We start from the raw sequence: 14422 nt of genomic DNA, 5'->3' as shown, positions 1-14422 counted from the left end.
CATGATGCACCACGCCATTGTAATCGAAGAATTCAGTAAGCAAACCCTTCACCTTTTCTTTTGAACAGACCGTATATGGGAGATTGAACTCGTCTCTTAATACGAGTATAGCACTTCCATTCCTGATCTGACATTGTAGTCGCCATATTGTAAGCCAGAGAGCAACATTTGACTATTGGTTTCAAAATCTGTCAGTCATGCAGACGCCTTATATACATACAAGTAAGTATGTAGTATGCATGCAAATATATTTACAAGTATATGTGTGTGCGGATTGCATTACACAATTAGTTAGGTCTTAATAACTGCAAAAAATTACAGTTGGATTACATGATCAGTGACTGTAAGTCAATTAAATTTATTTAATCAAAAATAATTGAGTACTTTAAATGAAAGTGAACTCTTAAGCCAAATTTGGTCACTCCCGGCAGACATACGGTACATAAGTACACTTGTAATACTGCAGATACTTTGCTGGTTGACCAAAAAAATTAACATAATAATTGCTGGCACCAAGTCGAGACATGGGGCTGCGGCCTGCCAAAAGCTGACAGCCAACGCGTGACTTGACAACATTTTTTAGGGACTCGGCGACAAGCCTCATCCACTGACAGACAGAGAGACGAGGAGGCTGGCATGCTGATGTTTTGAACGGCTTTTAATTACAACGTTGACATGTCTTAAGCTGCTTTCGATACAGCAAGTTACTGTACTTACTGTACTACAACAACAAAAACAACAACAAGGACAACAACAAAAGCTCAGAGTCAAGAGGCAGAGAGCTCTAATAGGATTATGAAATGCGTCAGAGCGCATAAGGATGACGCTGACGATGCTGAGCAAGATACGCTTTCTGAGAAAGCTGTCAAGGAGCTGCTTTCGACTCAGAAATTAAGCATACGCTGTGTGGAACAGCAGCTGAGCAAAGATTTATGGTGGAGAGCAGCTTCTTCAACTTGAAAAGTGTAAAGTGGCCCGCTAAGGCAAGAAAATGTATTTAAAGAAAGTAAATACACGTACATACGCTACATGCATCATGGGCCATGGGCATAAACAATTGCAAAAAAAAATACACCCTCGCATGAGACACATAGCACGCATACTTATGCATGCGACTGTATTTAATGGGCACTCTCGGCGCACTGCAGAAAAAGGCGTAAATTTTGCTAATGGCCTGAAAATTGGGCAATTTTATAGCCTCATGAATAAAAGATTTTCATTTTGCTTCAATTACAGTCAAACTCACAAGGCACGGCAAACCAAAGACCACACTCGCACATATAGAGCAAGACGGAGCCTTGCCATAGTCAAGATATCACATATATACACACACACCTAAACTCATGCATTTCTACACACACACACACACACATACAACACACACACACGCGACAAGTTGGCGGCCACAATCTTGGATTTATGTACGATATGGCTTCTAGTGGCTTTAGCGTGCAGACGGTGAGTCTTATGGCCGTATGCCTCAAGTTTGCGCTCGCTTAAAAATTAAAAATGTATAAAATCTTAATGCGCAACAGAAACCTATAAAGCGCACAACTTATTAGCAAGTGGCAGGTGGCAAATGGTAAGGTGGCTGCTAATCGACTGCCAAGCCACACGCTGATTACCAACTTTCCACATGAGTGCATATTTTTGTGATTAATTTTCAATGTTGCTGGCTCCGAAATTGAGCCCATTGATATGATATATATGTACTTTATATAGCATGAATGTGTGTGTGTATATGCCCTCGTGTAAATATTTGATGCGGCAGTATCGCCCGTTTGGCAAAGCTTAAATACCCTTGCATTTCTTATTTCAATGCCATACAAAATAAGTAACTTCATCCCTTTCAAAATCGAATGCCTAAATTGGAAGGAGAAAAATTATTTACAAGATGTTCATAGCAGCCTTACAAATGTGACCTTCCTTGGTTTTTCTGTGAGACAATCAATTTCTACTATTTACCTCACGCATCAGCAACACTCTTCTTGCCAGGGTACAAAATTTGTTGACTACCAAATTGAAGGCTACCGACAAAAAACACACTCACAAAGTGAATACCTCTTCGTTTTTGTTATTTTGTAAAATTTATTTTTATTTTTGAGGCCGCAAACGTGTCAATTTGAACACATGAATGATGAATGATTATGTACCGCGGCAATTAAAATTGTTTAAGTATCAAACTGGACAAAAAATACTATATACTATGCATTTGTATTTATATATGAGAACAGTTGTATATCGCGCCATCAAATCGATTTCAATGCCAATTGGTGGCGTTGACTTTCTGGCGGAATGAGAAAGAGATGGAAGGTGTGATCCTTGGCTTTGTTTGCTCGGGGCATGCACCACATAGAAGGTAGAGGGGGTGAGAGCGGCAGTTAGTCAATGTGGCAGCGACCGTCGCTTAATTGAAAAACGTAATTAACTTGCATTTTCTGCTTTTGGCGTTTATTGCCGCTCATTTGCAACGCGGCATTTGCACACGACAACAGAGAGTGGAAACCAATGGGCATGGCGATGGTGGTAGGGCAGGGGATGGGGATGGGGATGGGAATGGGGATGGTTCCATCATTTTACGAGGCGTTATAACGTAGGGCATTGGAATAGCAGCGATGTACGAATACGATGATGACGTTGCTGTCAATGTTTCGGTTGGTGTTGGTGTTGGTGTGTGCTGCCGTTGTTGTTGTTGTTGTTGCCAATGGCAGCCGCTTGTTAATGTTGACCGCAATACGTGCGTTAGGCTACTGACTGGCTGCAATCGAAATCAGACTGGCAATTTCCGTCAAATAGCGGCAACGTTTTGGCCATGGATGCTTTTCCCCAACAAATTTATCTCTCAACGCTTCAATCGCCTAAATTGTTAGGCCGTGCAAAGTTTCTACAAGGCAAGTGCTTTATGTGTGTGTGTGTGTGTTTTTATGCAATGCAATCAGGATTTCCACAAAAGTCCTTTACTTTAGTGAAAGTAGCTATTTTGAACCCCAGCTATTTAAAGTACATATTAACAAGATATTTACAAAAACATGAAACAAAGAAGCTTTTCAGATATGAGCTGAATTTAATGACTAAGTATGTTTATATGTGTTAGAGAATTTCCTATTGCTTTCAGCTGATGGAAAACTGAATGTTACACTATGAATGCAATTATTTGTCCACTACATTTATTTTCTTCGATCATTCTTGCAATCATAATAATCAGGAATAAGCTGATTACAACTTGGAAACAGATAATAAATGGCAATATGCAATTTCATTTAATTTGTTTTATTTGAAACTTTGAGGCGCTTCTCATACGAATCACTTCACTAAAGCCATTTTAGAAACTAATAGCTTGTTGAATCAGTTATGCATAAAAGCCTTTTAACAATTGAGTCAAGCACTCATTCCTAAATAAAGCCACTTTAAGCAGCAATAAACGACGAAATAAATAAGGGACACACATTATTGGGCGGATTGATATCTTTCAAATAATCGAAAACCAAGCATCGACATTTCTCAGCAACTCTTTGATGGAAGTGCATGAGATTTGTTTGACTATTGATTGATTTGAGCATATCACTTGATTTTGCATTAGTTTTCTCATTCAAATAAGAAGGACTAAGGTCAAGTGACTAACTATTTACTAAATAACTACATCGTTGCCACTCAGCATATCCCTTTTTCACACCACATGCTGCTGTCGCGACCAGCTTTGTTCTGACAACTAATTGGCTCACTTGCATATTTGTCTTCTGCGCCCGCCCATGGTCAACCTCAAATGCAGCTCGTTAAAAGCTAACGCAAAAGCCAAGAGCTGCATAATTCATAACAGTTTTATTCTAACGAATAAAAGTAAGTACGAGTGGCAGCTAACAAACTGTCAACTGGCGCGTTGTGTGAAGCTACATGTTGCTTTTGCTGCTAAGCTCGTATACACACACACATACACACACACACATAAATATGAATGCGAAGAAAAAATTCCAGGACAGATCTTATACTATACACCGCTATTTGCCATATATGACTAACTGCAGTTATTGTTTTAGTTATTAAAGTTAGTTACAGAAAAGCTGTCGCGCTTTTTTGCAGGCCACTTGGCCACTTGGTTACAGTGGTTGCGTGGCAAATGGTTGGCCACTGATGAATGTGCTGAAGGCACACTAAGCAACAAAATGTACATTTTTAGAAATATTTTCAGTTGATCAGAACAATTAGGTTTACAAACCAGCACGTCTAAGCTCTAATTATATATAATTATATCGTGACTTTCAGTTCGATAGGCTCATTAAAATGAACTACTGACATATTTTCTATGTTCTTTATTAATTAGAAACCCTACAAAGCCAATGATAAAAATAACTTAAGCGAGCGAGTATTTGCACCATTAATAAAGAGGGTTTCTTCATAATAATGCCGTAAACTTTTAATATCGTAAATTGGTCTGATAAATCATACTAGCACTGACCAATTAAAAATTGGCTAAAGTCCCACCTAACAATTTCGTGCTACATAAGGCTATGAGCGAGCTATGGATAATGCCGAATCTCTTTGAAATGCCTTTGAATGCGCCTTTCAATGCCAATATTGCTATACCTGTACTTTTAACTTTAGGCAATGCTCAGCACCCAGCCAGTCAGTCAGTAATTAGTAATTTAAAATGCCGCACGTGCATGGAATTACACAAGGCACGAGGAAAAGATGAAGCAAGCCAACGCGGCGGCTACGTAATGTTGATTGAGCGGTTAAGCTGGTGGGGCACAACGCTCACTTGCGTACGGCAAACACGTTTAATTTAATTGTTGATATGACATTGCCTTTGCCATTCCCGGTTCTGCTTCTCGAGCTGGTGCTGGTGCTGATGCAGACTTCTACAAATGAATAAGCCAGCAACTGTGAGAACATCTCTTTACCTATTTCTCTCTTTCTCATGTTTTCAATCTCCCCTAAGCTGTTGGCCATACATACCCGAGATTCAAGAAATTCAACTTGGCGATCGCCTGCTGTGTGCGCCACATGCTGCGTCAAAATAAGTAAACATGATGGGGACAACACAGCAACAGCAGCTAAACTTGCTGACTTTACAACAAGGGCAACAAAAACAACACTAATGGAGGGGGCAACAGCAACCGCAGCTGCAACAACAACAAATACAAAAACCAACAGCATCAATGGCAGAAATAATCAAAAGAAAGTAATCTGAGATAATTAACTAAAAAAGCAAGCGTCGCCAAATTTGTAGCACTGCAACAACAAATAACAGAGTATGTGAAGAGTTCGCTACGATGTACGATTCTGGTGAGGATAAGAAGATATATCTAATGCACTGAGCTGATTATGGTATACTATACAGGGTGCGCCATCTTTTATGTCGGTATGTAAACATTGAATATCTTTGAAAATAAACAACTGATTTTCAAGTATGAGATATTTTTATTTAATTTAGTTCTGTACAATTTCTTGAACTGAGGTTTTCAGCACTGGTCTACTCAAGTCAATAGGTTCACTAATGACAAAGTTATTCAATATTTACATACCAAGAATTACGGGAGTTAGAGAAAATCGCGATATGCATGGGAGAGGGGGGAGGGAGGGAAATTCCAAAAAACACATTTTCTGCGTATTCGCATAAGGCATCTTGGACTTTAAATTTGATATCTCTAGGTCTGATAGTTTCCGAGATATAGGCGATTATACGAACGGCGTTACGGAAAAATCCCCATAGGGGAGAAGCGGGGGGAAAAATGAAACAAACTCGTATAGCATACACACATAAGGCATCTGATATATGATATTATATTTTTAAGAAAAGATTGATCAAAATATGAAATAAATAACCCTGAGATATTTGAGCATTCACAGCAACATAATACATACTTATTATACAGACAAATGTTTTTACCGCTAAATTCCACATTTATGGTACATATTTTCTATGAATTTCATTCCTTTTTAACCTACTTCAAAAAAAGAAGAGGTTATTAATTCGTCTGTATTTTTATACCCTGTACCCAAAAGGGTACAAGGGTATATTAGTTTTGTGCGAGTGCACATGGAACACACAGAAGGAGGCTTGGTAGACCCCACAAAGTATATATATTCTTGATCAGCATGACAAGCCGAGTCGATATAGCCATGTCCGTCTGTCCGTCTGTCCGTCTGTCTGTCCGTCTGTCCGTCTGTCTGTCCGTCTGTCCGTCTGTCCGTCTGTCTGTCTGTATGAACGCAAGGATCTCCGAAAGTATAAGAGCTAGAATAACCAAACTTGGTATACAGATTCTCCTGAGACCGAGAAAGGACGAGTTTGTTCATTTTTTCTGATCCACCCCCCCACTCCCCCCCTATTAACGATTTTCTATAACTTCCGTAATTCTTGGAATTTTGAACTAAAATTTGGTAGTCACATTAGGTTAGTTATTATATAACCGTATACCAAGTCTCATTATGATAGAATGATCGGAAAGAAAGTTATAGCCATATAACCAGGCCCAATGCACACATACATACATATGTACAAGTACACAAACACGCATAAGGCACGATTCTGATGTAAATGTAAATGTATGTATGCATGGAATATTTTATATTTAATTTAGTTAATTAATTAAATTAATTTAGTTAATTAATTAAATTTAATTAATTAATTAATTTAATTACTTTTTTGTGGGGTGGTACAGGGTATTTAAGAGTTGAGCCTGCTCGACTTTAGCATTCCTTTCTTGTTTTTTAAATATTTTTCTTATGTTATTTTATGTTTGTTACCTCACCACATTCGACTGGGTGTACCGATTTTGATGATTCCTCTTCCATTTGAAAGATGATGATATCCGAATGGTACCATTTCAACTTGGTCCAGTTCTGACAGTTCTGGTCTGTGGGAAAACCGAAATACTAAATCACTTTAAATGAGCATTCACGGCACTAAACTTGAAATAGTGTTTTTGTTAAAATTGTGCTTGTTTAAAAACCTTTGAACACTTTGTACCGAACGATTGTTTTGCACAGCAAGCGGTTTTTTTATTGCATAACTTATTTAAGCATTTATTAAAACTAGTTGACCTGATTATATACCTGCTACTAAAGCGATTAATTCGAAAATTACTCTTAGGAAATCCTTTAAACGCTGTTTAACACCATCAGTGCAAGTTTATAAAGAAGCCGGTCAAAAGAAGCCGCACCCACATCACACGCCAAAAAGGCTTAGAAGCTCACGTGCGCCCACTTATAATGAAAGTTTTGCAGTTAGGGCCAACATGCCCCAACAACAAATCGAAGTATTAGCAAAATGCAATTGGCAAATATTTTATAGAAATTGTTAGTCTATACACAACATTTCAGTTCAACAATTCAGCAACATCCGGATACTTGGCAAGACAGACGATTAAATAATTTACAAATATGTATAAACTCAATAAATTATTGATATTAATGTTAACTGAAATACAAAAAAAAAAATGTTTATTTTTTTCACTAAGAAATTATAATACATATCCACAAATAATATCTGGGCTTGCTGATATATAAGAGGACTTATCCTCGCCCTTAGGCGACCTTAAAACGGCAAATCCTTGCCAGGCTAACGAACATAACATAAGCATATACGATATAATTGCTAGCTTTAATCAAATGTTTATCGCTTACTCTTCATGAACTTGTAAACTAAACGTGGTTGAATGTAACGCCACATTCACAATTAGTTAACTGTTGTGTTATGGCCAAAAGCTGCTGCACCAAATTTCGATCAATTTCAAATTATCTGAGCAACGAACACAAATACGGCCCATGCACAAATCTAGTCCAGTCTGGGCTTTAATGAAATGAAAAGCTGCAATAAAGTTGCAAGCAAACAGATGCTTTTCACAACTTGCTTAATGCCATATATTTAAAATGTAATTTGTATTTAATCAGATTTTGTAATACGATTTCACCATTGGAGTGGCTGCCAGAAGAACCCTTAAAGCTGCAATGAAACGTTAATTAATCCACAAGTACATAACCATCTATTAATGGATCAATTTTTAAATACTTGCTAAAACTATATGAAATATGTATGGACATTTTTATTAAATACCGGTTTAAATTGCTGCTAATTTTGTTAAATATTTTAATGGCACATAAAATTAAAATTTAATTAACTCAGCAACACGATTCCCGAACACTCAACTGCCAGTTTATTTTGCTCATTTTTCAAAGTGTAATTAAATGGCAAAAAAAATTCAAATGAGCGAAGCCAAAAGGCCTTTATTCTATCAACTTTTATAAACATATATATACTTGTATATATATATATACAATGTTTGCCAGTGTGTTCACAGGAAAAAGAAGAGGTACAAAAAAAACTATGCATTGTTGATGGATGAGCAAATAATAATTAAGCGCAAACAATCGACATGAACATTCAGCAACAGGCTTCAAATTGATTGAAAATAAGTGAACCGTGTCATTGCCGTGGCTATAACCAGACAAGAATTATTTGCTAATTTGTTTTCCAAATGACGATCGGCCGTTGGGTTCCTTTTATTTTCTGGCTGAAAAAGCTGCGCAAATCAGCTTAAAATGTGTGTCTTTTTAGAAGCAACAATAAATACAACAAACTGGGCAAGATTTCTGCGCAGAATAATAAAAAAAAGTATCAAGGGTAGCAGAAAACAATGCGAAAGTTTATAAAACAAACTGGCAAATTGCAGCGAACCAGAATTAGACCCGACTTAGGCAGCTCTTGAATGTGCTACCTAGCCTGTAGAATAGTCTGAAAAAAGACTGAAAAATTCATTTCTAATGATTTGTTTCCCTTATTAATAGCCCCAGCTGCAAACAAGTGTGTACTAAACACATATCAAACTTTAAATGCCCGGAGTCATTAAATCAGCCTAAGTCTGTTTTATATTTAAAAAGTGAAACTGTCAAATCCTTACAATGATAATAGTTGGGTTTTCAGAAGAATATTATTTGTTGTAAAGATAAAGAAATAAAATAATCGGTAATCTTTATTTAAAATCTGTCCTGGGTTGGAAAATTATTAAATTTGATGACAAATTTGAAATTTCAATATTGCTTCCGTCCTGATGGTCCCTTCTCAGGAACAAACTAACACTGTGGGATTCTTGGAAGCTCGTTGAGTTATGCCAGACCCCATATATAGGTATTTAGAATCGAGCTGTTAACCATAGCATGTAATTCATAACGATATTGAAGTGTATTCATTGTCGACAAACCTGAGTGTAAATTACGCTGTCTGTTGTTTTTCTTCAGCCACTTTACATTAACTTTTGCGTGCTTTGTTTTCTGGGTGGATGCCGCGCTTGGCATTTTTCTGCTTAATAAAAATTTGAAAAAAGGGTTATGTGCGCTCTGTAAAAAGTTTTTCATTAAACAGCGATGGTGGCGAAGAGGCAGTGGGAGGGGGGAGGGCGTATAGAGCATCAGACATTCAGGCAAGGCAGTCAAACAGACGGGCCAGCAGCTCAGTTCAGCCAACTAAATCGCCAGAATTCCGCAATTTTGTAATGAAGATAAATGTTTATCGCTCTGAGTGGGCGTTTGCGTGTTGGCAGGCGTGGCAGGTTGCCAAAGTTCATTGGTAGCCAAATTTCTACGCTGATTATGCCAATAAAATCGATGATAAGCGTGCGTCGTTCTACGACACGAGCAACAAGCAAAATTGAAGTTAATAGCATGGCATCGGTTCATCCAAAAAGTTAAGTTAGGTTGAGTTGGGTAAATAGCGCCTGACCCGCCACCCGCCACCCACCACCTACCCAGCCCAAGCATCATTAAATTACTTTAAATGCAAGAACTTTGCTCGATATCCGCAAAATGTTATACTAATAATTTGTAAGCATATTGCTGGAAAGAAATGAATTTGATGTGAATAAACAAACACACAATTTAACAACAAAAATAATTTAAAATTATTATAAAAAGGTTGACAAGGTGACAAAATAATATATTTTATAGTAAGTGTGGGCGCATAATCAGTTCTTGTTGTAAGGGAGTAATCATCCAGACACCTGTGGATCTGATAGTCTAACAGCTAAGTACTAAGCAGTTAAAGAGTCCGTCTTCACTACACCTTTTTTCGCGCACAATACGATTAAACCTAGTAATGCTGATATAACGAAGTGCTCCGTGTACCAAAGTCGTTGTTTTCTCTTTTTGTCATTGCATTATTTATTTGCATATATTTATTGCTATGTATGTGAACTCAGAAATGTGTGTGCGTAAAATATGTCAACATTGGCAGTAATTAAATTTCATTCGCGTTTTGGGGTGTTTGTGGTCCACAATTTGGCAGCAAGTTTCAATTTTCCCAAATACACATCGCGACTTTTTGGACATAATACTGCATAACTGTTTTGTTTTGTGGCAATAAATTTAAAATTAATTTGAATCAACACTGGAGCTTTAAGCTTTAATATTTGGATCCTAGTTTAAGTTTTTAGTTAGTCAATCATCTTTCTGGTAAGGACTTCAGCTCTCAAGCCCATCGTTCCTTCATTATTCTGAACTTATTAGCCACAAGCGAATAGATACTGAACGATTTCTTTGTATATTCTTGAGCAGAGTCTTACAAGCTGTTGAATAAGGAATCTAAACAATCTCAACGTCCAGAGTGTACGTATCTAGTAGACTATATAACTATAACTACATATATATTGTATGAACGATTGCTATTGTCTATGTCAGTGGGTCAATGCACTGGCGCTCTCACGTGGATGGAAGTGGGGATACAAGTAAGAGAAGAGAAGGTGCGGCTGAAGACGCCAGGCAGTCAAAGGAATTGTAAAGCTTTTTGCCCGCAGCTAGTTACCCACGTAGATATTTACCTTCGTACATACCTATAGACAATGGCAAAAGGTAAAAACGGAGAAACGGAGAACCGGAGAAACGGAGGAGAGATGATGAACAGCATGACAAGCAGCTGAGCGGATGAGCAGCAACAGAAAAAGGAAACAGCCAGCCAACTCTGAGATGCCTGCCAATGCTTGGCTGCTCCTTCCTGTACGTGCCAGCCACTTTAAACGCTGGCACGCAGCAGCTGGCAGGGAAGAGTGGGGAAGTGCCACAATTGAGGCTGGGGGTGTTGGGAAAGTAACGAAACTTTCTGTGCATGTACACGGAAGCACATTGTCAATGAAAGCGCATTTAATGCTTATTTTAAGTTTGATTCAGTGTCGCCGTCACCATCGTCATCTTCCTCAATGCGCCGTGACTGCTCTGTGCAATCCTGATGTAAACAGCCCCAAGGCCAGAACACACTCACGCATACATATGTATGCACACAGAGCACGGCATGTGGGAACATATAATCGTTCATTTACCATGCGGAAGTTTTTGCTTTTCTAAATGAGTTTGCCCATCACCATCGTTGAGTAAACGTGCTGAAAATATCCAAAGAGTTGGGCTGTGTGCTCAACATTTAATTTATTTAATTTTTTTCATTTATTGCAATTCACAGTCCAGCTGCTTGACTGACCGAACTGCATCATCAACTCCGCTCATGTGCAACTTTATACCTCTTATTTACATACCAACAATTTTTGCTGCCTTTGCAGAGAACATACTATATACCCACATATTTACTAACATATCGTGCTCGTATTATGAAAAGTTTCAGCAGTCATCGTCGTCATCATCATCATCGTCGTCGACGGCTCCAGCTCCGGTTCCGGCTCTGGGTCTTGCTCTTGCTCTTGCCCCCCGTAAAGTTATAGTTAAAGCACTTAAGCGATTTCATGTACATTTTTTGCTGCTTGCGCTCAGGTAAGCATTATGGCTACATGACTACAAAGCAAGGCTGCTGCGAGGCAGTGTGCAGACACAACAACAACAACTACAATGAGCAAAAAAGTTTTGCACTTTTACGATTTTTTATTATTATTTTTATGCAACGTTCTAGCAGGCTTTATTTATTTAATTCTTGTTATTATTGTTATTGTTGCATCTGGAATTGTGCTCGCTTCATACGCGTAGTTATTATAACATTTCATAATTTTTTTTTTTTTGTCGAAAAATCTACAATATACTTACATAATTGTATAGTTTTGAATATAAAATATATTGTAGCTTAATTAGTGGCCCCACAAATTCAGCAAATGCAAGTAAACTTTTATAATTTAATTTTAATAAAAGTTCCAAAGCATACTTCAACTGATTCAAGTTTCAATTTTATTGTCTTGCTAATTACATTGTAAAGAGCATTTAACAACTTGTGGTTGCAGTCTGTTACAAGAACAGAAACGATTATTAAATAATATGACAATTAAATGAAAGTAGAATCTACCTCTCCATTAGTGGTTGGTTGCCGCTTATGTGGAAACCTTTTATATACATGCTTTACCAACAATTTTGATTGAATGAAGGATTGATTGAAGGATAACTTTTATTATGAACTGATTCGGTTGGTTTTCTTTTTGTCTATGTCTATAATGATAATTAAAAATGTTCACATACATTTTATATTTGGTATAAAATATTATGTTGTTAATTGAATCCATTATTATGAGTTGCAAACATTCAATATTTTTTTTGTATTTTTTATTCAAATTATAGCTTCTATTAATTAGTTTATGTTAAGCTTGAACAGCAATTATCTTAAAAAATGTTTAATTTTTTCAAAAATATATTTTTTAATAGCGAATGAAAGCCGTTTTTCACCAAATAATAATGGCAGGCATAAAATCGCGTCATAAGAATATAAAGAAGCAAGCGAACGCGTTGCGAAAAAATAAAGTTGTGCGCTTATAAAAAATTACTTGCAACATAAACTTGCCACATAAATTAGGAGTGTGTGAAATGTTGTCATATAAATTTAATAACACACAAAAAGAAAGCAAAAACGAGAGAACACAACAACGCACATACTCGTACATGCGAAAAGCATTTTAAATGCTCACGTCGCAGCCGTAAAAAAATCAGCGCATCATGAATGTGTTGCTTATTTATTGAATTTTTAGCCAAACAGCAAACGGCAATCAAGAGGTGTTGCTTTTGTTATACGCTACAAAAATATGCAATCACTTATTTTTATGTAAGTTGGAAACATATAAGTTTGTATGCAAAAAGAATCAATTTATATGTATCGTAATATAAAAAAAAACATGACAAATAATATTGCTTTATTTATCTTTACCAGACTTTGATGATTATTTCTAGAATTTTTTGATGGCTTGATCCGGTAATTTGCTATGGCAAAAGCAAATGCGGGTATTTTATCAACAAATAATTGGTAGACTACTTTGGACTCGCACTAAAAACAAACTACACGGGTTGATCTCGATTTATAAATTACATTTAATATACAACGCAAGCAATGCTTACTTGTATGTTAGCTGCCATATGAAACATCATTATTTAACAGAGCAAGAGAGAGATTAATTACATGCGACTTAACAGTCGCTATACACAGACAGTGCAGTCTTACATTTCGCACGCATGTTAATTCAAGTGCTTACAGCCACCTAATTTGGATTAGAATAGATTCCAAATGCATTAAACTAACAACATTGCATAAACATACATAAACATTACAACATAAATAACAAGGAGGAATTTTATTATAAAATATCTCATAAATTCTTCTTGTTTTTGGTTTTATTGAAACATTGTCATGTAGAATTAAGGACAACTCGATTGACATCATTGATTATCTTTAGTATTTTATACATTCTCTTGGCTTTGTAAGGCGTATTTGTCGCTTACTCTGAATTTATTACACAGCTACCTGGCACAAAAAAACTACAGGTTTTACAAAATTAAACATGTGTTTTTATATATTTTTGAGAATCTACTTTGGAATTCTTCTATTATTTATTTTATTGATTGGGTTTTCATTAAGCTTTCTTATATATAGCTTTCAGGCCTTCAGCTTTAAGAACAAGTATTTAAGCTTCGTTGTATCTGCTTTTACTGTTACTCCAACATTTGTTGAGACATTTAAAAGGACCTTCACAGATACATGCGTACAAGTATACACATATATCTATAACAATGAAGGACGCACTTTCGCATAAATCACGCACGTGCGGCGTAATAAGCGTGAATGAAAACTCCAACAAACGCACACGCACACACACACACACGCACACACACACACACACATAGAGAATTCAGGACGACTTTACGCCAAGTTGGCAGCGCTGGAAACTGCGATGTAATTTGGCACTTTGGTTGCTGCCACAAAGCGGCGAAGCCAAAAGCTAGCCAAGCGAAGCCGTTGCTGTTGCCATTGCCACTGCCACTGCCGTCAGGCAGACTAAACATGATTTTAATATGGCATAATAAAGGTGAGTGCGGTATATGTGGCGGTATGCGGCGGAGGGGGGCGGCTCTACTCTGCTCTGCTCTGCTCTGCTGCTGTGGCATGCCACTGCAAATGTGTTGGAAAGCTGACAGCAGCCTTTGGCTTTCGCCCGACTTAAGTGCACTTCAAGTTGCC

This window comes from Scaptodrosophila lebanonensis, unplaced genomic scaffold (genome assembly GCF_003285725.1).
Source record: "Scaptodrosophila lebanonensis strain 11010-0011.00,11010-0021.00 unplaced genomic scaffold, SlebRS2 tig00000024-arrow-pilon, whole genome shotgun sequence".
In the NCBI taxonomy this organism is placed as follows: Eukaryota; Metazoa; Arthropoda; class Insecta; order Diptera; family Drosophilidae; genus Scaptodrosophila; species Scaptodrosophila lebanonensis.
The sequence above is the reverse complement of the archived record's forward strand: the minus strand, read 5'-3'. Positions refer to the sequence as shown.